This window comes from Parasteatoda tepidariorum, chromosome 7 (assembly GCF_043381705.1).
Source record: "Parasteatoda tepidariorum isolate YZ-2023 chromosome 7, CAS_Ptep_4.0, whole genome shotgun sequence".
Taxonomy (NCBI): Eukaryota; Metazoa; Arthropoda; class Arachnida; order Araneae; family Theridiidae; genus Parasteatoda; species Parasteatoda tepidariorum.
In genome coordinates this window covers 70,962,819-70,971,268 of record NC_092210.1, presented here as the reverse complement: position 1 = coordinate 70,971,268, position 8,450 = coordinate 70,962,819, and the positions used below count along the sequence as shown (strand labels likewise).

General features: G+C 25.5%; 1 long non-coding RNA gene across 1 annotated transcript; it reads right to left on the bottom strand.

The window, feature by feature from the left end:
* Positions 1-1,948: 1,948 nt before the first annotated feature.
* On the bottom strand, positions 1,949-6,461 carry LOC107442927 (uncharacterized). The gene is made up of 3 exons (XR_001583935.4): positions 6,288-6,461; positions 3,142-3,182; positions 1,949-2,169 (listed from the first exon to the last, which is right to left on the bottom strand). It is a non-coding gene; the product is annotated as an uncharacterized lncRNA (long non-coding RNA).
* Between the last annotated feature and the right edge of the window lie 1,989 nt (positions 6,462-8,450).

The following is an 8,450-nucleotide window of genomic DNA, read 5'->3' as shown; positions in this document are numbered from 1 at the left end:
TACATCTAACCTCTGTTGTCGCCAATGTCTCAATTTTAAAATATAGTTTTTCTTTTATAAATTTTCTGATATTTTCATATAAAGGATAGTATTAAGTTCGAGAATTAAAAATTTGTGCCCAAAAAAGTTGCTAAAAATTATAATTATTATTAATATATGACAACAGGAAGTTTTTAATTGAAGGTTGAAATTTTTTTTAATTATGTTATTTTTTAATTATGTTATTTTTTAATTATATTTTTAATTACCAAACTCATATAACAGTATTTAGGAATCTATAAATTTATGTTACGTATGATAGTTGCAGAATAACCTGTACGCAATATATGTAAATAAAATATATTTTTAAAATTGTGCATTTTCTATTAATTGCATTTATTATTCTTATATTGAAAAAGTATCAAGTTATCTATGACCTCCATAATGAATGATGTATTTACCGACTTTTATATAGATTATGGAATTGAATCAATTTTTCACAAAGCTTAAGATCTCATCTCATTGCAAAAAAAAGTTTTTTAATAAAATTATGCAAACAAAGTAATTTAATATAATGTTTTTTATAACGAATGCTTTTAGTAATGAAACAAACGCTTTCAAACTTTATTTTAAAAATATTGTTTATTTAGTTTACAAGAAACTATTACTTTAAAGCGTGATGAGATATTTTGAATACTCCATTTTTTTCTAGTAAATAATATGTCTTTGTTAATTTCTAAAATAAATAATCTTTGTAAAAAAGCTCACATTATTCTTTTATGGAGAATATTGATTTAATAGAGAATATCACTAAAATAAAACAGTTTATGTTTTCTTACAATAAAAGTTAAATAGAATTAATTGTTCAAAATAGCGTTTCAATAAAACATAGTTTTAAAATGTTACGTTATTTTTTGTGATTGGTTCATTAGGAAATAAATTATTTTTATTTCTTCGCAAACACAATTCTTGCGAATTGCCAGCACAATTCTTCTAAAAAAAATTAAAAAATTGAATCTGTTATATCAAAAAACTAGATCGTTTTATAAAATATAAATTAGGCGCGTTCAATAAAATATGAATACAGTGTATTTTTAAAGTGATCCTGACAGTAAAAAGGTCATTTTCTTTTTTAATTCTCTTCTAAAAAGAATTAATGAGTTATTTTTATTCATCATGGGTAGTCAAGGAGGGGGGGGGGAGAGAAAAAGAATATCGAATTACACTGTTTAGGTTAATGTAATTTCGTTCTCCCACCACATTTACGCGTAATCCATCGCCAATTCCACATGCAATCGCCACGTTTATAATCTACGGTATGGTTTGTCAATACGCCCCCCGGTAACGCAGGTAGCTCCTCTGTTCTTTGTGTGAAAAAAGCAAATAAGACCTCTTTGACTCAAATATTTAAATTTTCACAATATCTGTCTACGAGATGGAGCTGCCATAAACATGATTCTTTTTTTTAAAGTATAGCAAAAATAAGTAAAAAATTTTAATGCCTCAGATTTGAGGAAAATCTTCAATTTCAATTTATGATCACTATTTTATATTATTATTTGGGCGTTAGAATGTACACACGTATAACTTAAACATTAAAAACTTTTTTGAACATAAATATAAATTTGCTGAGATTTTTTTCTTTTAAATAAAAATTATCAAAATTAAGGAATAATTTTTAAAACTTTTCAATTTCTATGGACATACATAATGATAACATGCACTCGAGTAATATTATAGAAATTAAAAAACAAAATCATAAAAACTTTTATTTCACTCAACTTTCATATTGGTATATATTTCCCTTTGCAAATTATTTTATGACAGCTACCTTATTTAACAACTTTCCAAATAATGACATTTCATTTTATTTCCCCAAATTAAGCTCTTGAAACAAGAAATATTAATTTTTTAATCTAGTAATAGAAAAATGTTAAGATAATAGGTAATATAAAATAGGGTTCTACTTAAATTTATAACATAACATGCACTACATCTGTAAAATTTATAACATAAAATATTACCTGCAATTAATTGTATGATCCTTGGATATTCTAGGATTGATTTGTCATGGGGAGGGGGTCATGGGGTCCAAATTGAGATTTTGAAGAAAGAGGTTGCTCAAAATTCTGCGACAGCTATCTGTTGAATTCCTCGTTCCAATCCTCCAATCGTTAAGAAGTGTTATAGCTGAAATTAACATTGCTAAACTTACTAATTTTAATAATAGTACACTAAACTTATTAAAATAATTTCATTAAATAAAGAAAAACGTAAAACAGTTTCACAATATCAGAACTCATTATTTTGTGTCAATATAGCTGCAAACAATTATGCTATCATTCATTGACTTAATATTAAAAAAATTTTTTAAAAAAAACAAACAAACAAAAAAGCAATAAATCTATACAAATTTTAATTCAAAGCTCATTACAAATTTAAATAAATGTAACATTTCGAAATGAAAATTGATTCTTCAATCATCTTAGTTAAGAAAAATTACTAAAACTGAAAAAGATTATATTAATAAAAATTATATATATATATATATATATAAGAAAACACGAAGAAAGTTAAGAAAAACAATAAGTTTCATTTATTGCGCTTANTATATATATATATTTATAAATAAAGAATTCAACCATAGTGAACAAACAACAATGAACTGTTTTCCTTCATGAGGCAAAAGCTAAGTAGGAAAATAATCTATTACAGAAAATTTGTAAGAAATATCAATATTTAGGAGATATAGCAGTTTTTTTTCGTTTTATTTTATACTTTTGACAGTATAGAACTTCTGCGTAATGTTAATTCTTAAGTTTTTTTTAGGGGTAAATTTTCGGGTTTCTTTTTATAATTTTTCTTATAAATCCCTTTTTACAGACTCTTAAGAGTACAAAAAGAACATATTTCTAATTTAGGATGTATGTATTAAAACAATGTATACAAGACAACATTTTCTTAACATTTACTAATACAAGTCACCTGTCCAAAACTAGTCATACGACTAATTATACACCTTATATATGAAATCATTAACTTTAATTTTGAAAGGTAAAGTTGATAAAAGTTAAGATAAATATTGGTAAAAGTTAAAATAATTAAATACATAAAAATAAAGAAAAGAAAAAGTTGTAACGAATATTATAATCAGTTACTTACACGGTGTTTAAAAATCCCGCACTGTGTTGCCCTCAATATACCTACAAATGGATATAAAAGAAATTCAAGTTTATATCCTATCTATTAAATAAGTAGCATTAATAAATGTAGCAAAAAATCTAATATTCAAAGGGTAAATTAAATAAATTTAACTAAACAATTAATTTTTTAAATACAGCGAAACCACCGAGAAAGACCACCTCTTTTATTTGCGACCACTTTTGGAAAGCACGGAATTTTTTCTATAGACTTTACAATAAAGAAAACCTTTAAACGAGACCATCAAAAACCTACCCCAAACCTCTGTAATAAGGTCAAAGAGGGGAAAACGAAAAAACTATCAACAAAATGAATCTTAACAAAACAAATAAGTAGATTTAAATGTATTAAAATTATTTGTAAGTGGCTCTTATTTAGAGCGCTCTTTTTTCCGATCTCTACAAGAGATAACCTCATGGTGCAGTCTAAAGACAATGCTATCATTTATTTACTTTAAGAGCTAAGACTTAAATTTAAAAAAAAAATTCTAAAAAACTAAGAATCTCAAACAAACAAACCTCTTCTCATATTTAAAAGCTAACTAATTTTTGTGATATAAAGTTAAATGCAAACTCAAACAAAAAAATTAATCTCTTATTTATTTAAAATAGTTCCATTATTCATAATTAGTAAATTTATTTTAACAGTAATGGTGATTCTTATTAAGACTAAATTTTTATTCACAAGTGGTATTTCCGTATCAAGAAAATAACATTGAATAAAATCTCTTGCAGAAAATCGTCCACCTTCCATAACATTTACTCAATCATAATCAATAGAGGTAAGCTCAAGAATGACCATTAATAACCATTTTACAGAGATTGTTCACTCCCGAGAGGTTTTACTGTATACTAATGCTAAGCCGTAAGAACAAAGATGGGATACGGCAACTCAATTTTAGCTTTCAATAAGTGTATTATTTTGCCTTTGATTTCGAATTTTAATTTTCATACGTGCTATCATATTTAACACTAGAAAGACTGAAACTTAGTATACACCTATATTGCCCAAAAGCAGTCAAAATGACTGGATGGTAAAAGAATAAGTAAAATTTATTTAAAATTTATTTTTAATATTTTTTATATTATTTACAGTTATATAACCAGTTATTAGTAAATATGAACAATAAAAAATTAAATATTGCACAAAATTCTAAGAAATGGTGTCATTATACAAATCGTTGTTTTTCTAATTGAAATTAAAAGCAGTAAAAATGATTTCCTAGGGCAATCTTGTGTTAATTATTTTCAAAAAATAGGTAGAAATAATTTTTATGAACAAGAATGTGAGGGTAATTTTATATTTTTAATGCATAGAGTTCATCCATTACTCAATAAGTATTGTATATTAAGCATAAAAAAAATTAAAAAAAAACTGTGTTCAAAAAAAAATTTTACCTTCTAAAAATTCAATTGATAAATTATTTTAAATAGTTAAACATAAAATAAAACATCATAAGGTTAAATAAGGTTAAACATAATAAGATAAGGTAAAAAAAAAAGATATAAATAAATGTCATATCCACAACTAATTTAAATAAAGCATTGCATTTTGAATAAGTCTTATAATCTCCTAATATTTGATTAATTGTATTTATTTACCTTTTAAAAATTGATTAGAAAGCTACATTTTTTTGCTTTTTTTCAAAATTACATTCTCACATTTAAATTAAGCCTTTTCCTATTGAAAAAGAATAGATTGCTGAAAAGTTATTATTATAAGATAATATTATAGTACCATTACATATTAAAGGTTTTTTTTTTCTCTTTTAAACTTATTTTTATTTAGAATTGAGACTTTTTTTCTTTAATATTTTAATTTACTCTACAATTTTACAATTGTATACTGTAATGGTAAGCTGTTTTAAACATGAAAAAATATGTTTGTCCAGTTAAAAGTCTTTTCCTTTTCAAAACAGTTACACTATTGAAAGATGCAATGTCATAAAATTATTACTCATAATACTTTGAGTTATTATTTGACAGGCCCTTAAATTTTAAATAAACCAGTAACAATTTTAATAAATAAAATAATTTACTTAGATTTAGGTATTGTCTTTAATTTTCAGTATAGAATTTTGTTACATCATTATTAATATTAAAACAAATTTGGATAATTAAACCAATAATTAGATTGATTAAATTTTAATGATAAACCATTTTAAATAGGAAAAAAAATAAATTTGGGCACTTAAAATATACATTTTCTTTTAAAAAAACTTAGATTCATGAAATTATATTAATACATCATTTCAAACATGAAGAATTAAATTTGTGCTTCAAATTGAGCATTTTCCTTTTAAAAACAATTGTTTATGATAGCTACAATCATCAATATTATCTTAGCACCGTACTATAGTGAATGTTAAATTCATTTTAAGCAAATATAAGACATTGTATTTCAGTATTGGCCATGTTTATATACATAGTACATTATAAACATTTACAAACATTACAGTCTTATGGCTTTGCAGCAATAACAATCTATTTTTCTTTCAAAAATAATGTAATTGCTTCGAAAGGGAAAAATCTTAGTTTTAATTACCAAATTTATTATTTCAAGTTTTAAAATGGCGAACCAATATCATTTTTAAGTAAAGTAAACAAAAATGATCCAATAAAAGGAAGATAAGTCTTAATTCAAAATGCAAGGCTTTTTTCTCTTAGTTTCAAATTTGAATGACAATCATTTGTTCTTAAAAGAATGGTTTGTCTTATCTTATTCATTGTTATCTTTTTTAAAACGGTTTATCAATACAATTTTGAGAGGATTAAATAAAATAAAAGTTAATCAATCAATTAAGAAATCAAACGCTTAATTTCAACAATGTTTTGGAAATGATTGATGTAATTAATTGAAATTCCTTTAAATTAAATGACAGTATATCTTATAACATTAAAGTATACAATATTTCTCAATCAGAATTAAACTCATAGTATATTTTAAAACATTCTAGCATTGTTGTGCAGTTTATACATGAGCATGCAAAGCAATTATAAAATTTTTAAGTAAAATAGTAAGGAAAATAATTTTTTTAAATAGCATACATTTTAGAAATTTTAACATTTCATACAATTTTTAATTCAGAAGCATTTGAAATTACTTACCCGAAATAAACTCTCTTCCATGAAGTTCCTTGACGAGAATTTTTCAGGGCATCTCACTCTTTCTTCTGAAATACATTAGCCCTTTGCTACAGCCGAGACTGAACAACGCCAGTTCACAAATGGACCACACATTTGAACGTCTTCCTGTTTGGTATATTTTTAAAACCCCGTTTAGGAGGAGGGGTCTCCTTCCAAGGTGTTTTTGTTTAATTTTGAACTTTTTTTCACATTTCTTCCAACATTAAACTCATAATTTAAATTTTTTTTAAAATATTTTCTTTTTTGATATGTAATTAGTAAATCCATTAAAATAAATTCGTAAGTCCGCAACCAAATTTTTAGAGGAAAATTTTGTTAGTCACTTTCGAGAATTATGAACAGCATTTTCTCGTTTTTATTAAATACCTAAAATATTTATCTTTTCGTGATAAAAGTATTATATATATACATACACACACATATATATACATACACGCATATTTATATATATATACTAGCTGACCCGGCAAACGTTGTTCCGCCACATGAATTATTTCTATAGTATGAAAATATATCTTATTTATTGTAAGTGTGTGCGTATGTGGTATATGAGTGGAAGAGGCATGGAGCGCTATGAACGATGACGGNATGTATAAACCTACAGTAAGTAAAAGTTTACTTGTTAAGAATTATTTTCGGCATCAAAGAAAAGTAATTGGTTTATTCATATTTATATAAAAGAAAAGTTTAAGGTGCATAACAAGTTCAAGGTGAGATTGTAATGTCCAAATGTCCAGCGTGTAGCAATTCAATCACCCATCCTAAAAAAAAATATTTTTCCCGCTCATACTAAAAGAATTTCTTTAATAATTATTTTAATAATTGAAAAACCATTCGTTATTTTTATGAGATTTTAAACAGAGAAAATATAAAATAATTTATGAATAAATTAATTACGTTAGATGAAAGGTAGCTAGGATAGACATTTAATGCAAATTTGTCAAAAGCGCTTACTAAATAAAATTTTTGACTCATGGGGCATTTTCTTACCAATGACTTGGACGCATTATTAAATTCTGGTTAATATCTGAACATAAAAAGGTGTCAAGTTTTTTTTTTCCATAATCTTATTTTAAATGTTGTTTTCGCACACACTAGCTCTACTACACAGGTCTAGTGGATGATCTTGGTATCTTGTTAAGTAGACATTTATTTTAAATTATTTATTATCCAAGCCATATTAGGGAATAAATATTGACACATACATAACTCAAAATACTAATTCGTAAGTGAACTTTTCACTACATTAAGAAGGAAATTTTGAATACGCTTCAATACGTTTGAAAATTATTATTTATTTTGGTTGATTTGATAAATATTTTAAATTATTTTTTTTTTTTTTTAAAAAACTTTAAGTGTCAACTTTAAATGTATATTTAGACACAGTCCTGGTAGTTCTACCTATCGAGGGAGATAGAAGTATGGTAGCTATTTTTTCCTTGATATTTAAGAAAAAAAATTTTTTAGTAAAGATAAAAGGTCTATGATTAAAATGACTATATTCACAGCTATATTTAAAGATTAACCATTTGATCTACTGTTATCAAGTTTTTGATGGAACTAAACCAAATATGCATGGCGAGGAAAACCACGAAAACCTCCCTCGGTTTCCAGAAAAATAAAATTCAAAATTTCCAGAAAATTAAAATATCAAAAGAAGAAAGTGCCTCCATCTTCAAAGAGTTTTCGTATGCCGTCTTTAGACAACTGTTACATTCAGATTTACAGAGCTAAATTTTTAAGGAAATTTACAGGTTTTAGGACGGAAGGAACAAATATCATCCACGCCAATATTTTGATTATTGTTCATTCTTTGACCACTTTATCGGTGACTAACCTCATGGTATGTGAGGTAGATTAAATGAGTCAGCGAATTAGTCTGAAATTCACTGCCAAAAGAATTTCTGAGATTGGTGAGTGATAGCGATTTGAACAGGATTGTGTACCTTTTAATATGTTTAAAATAAAGCATAAAATATTTTTAAGCATAAAAGTGGGGTATTTAATAAAATTAAGGCAAACTGTGAGATCGGAGCCAGCTCACATCATGAAGCGACCTCATAAGAACTGTTGTGATGTTGAAATTGTACCGGTGTTCAGTGAGTGATAGCGGGCTCGGCGTCC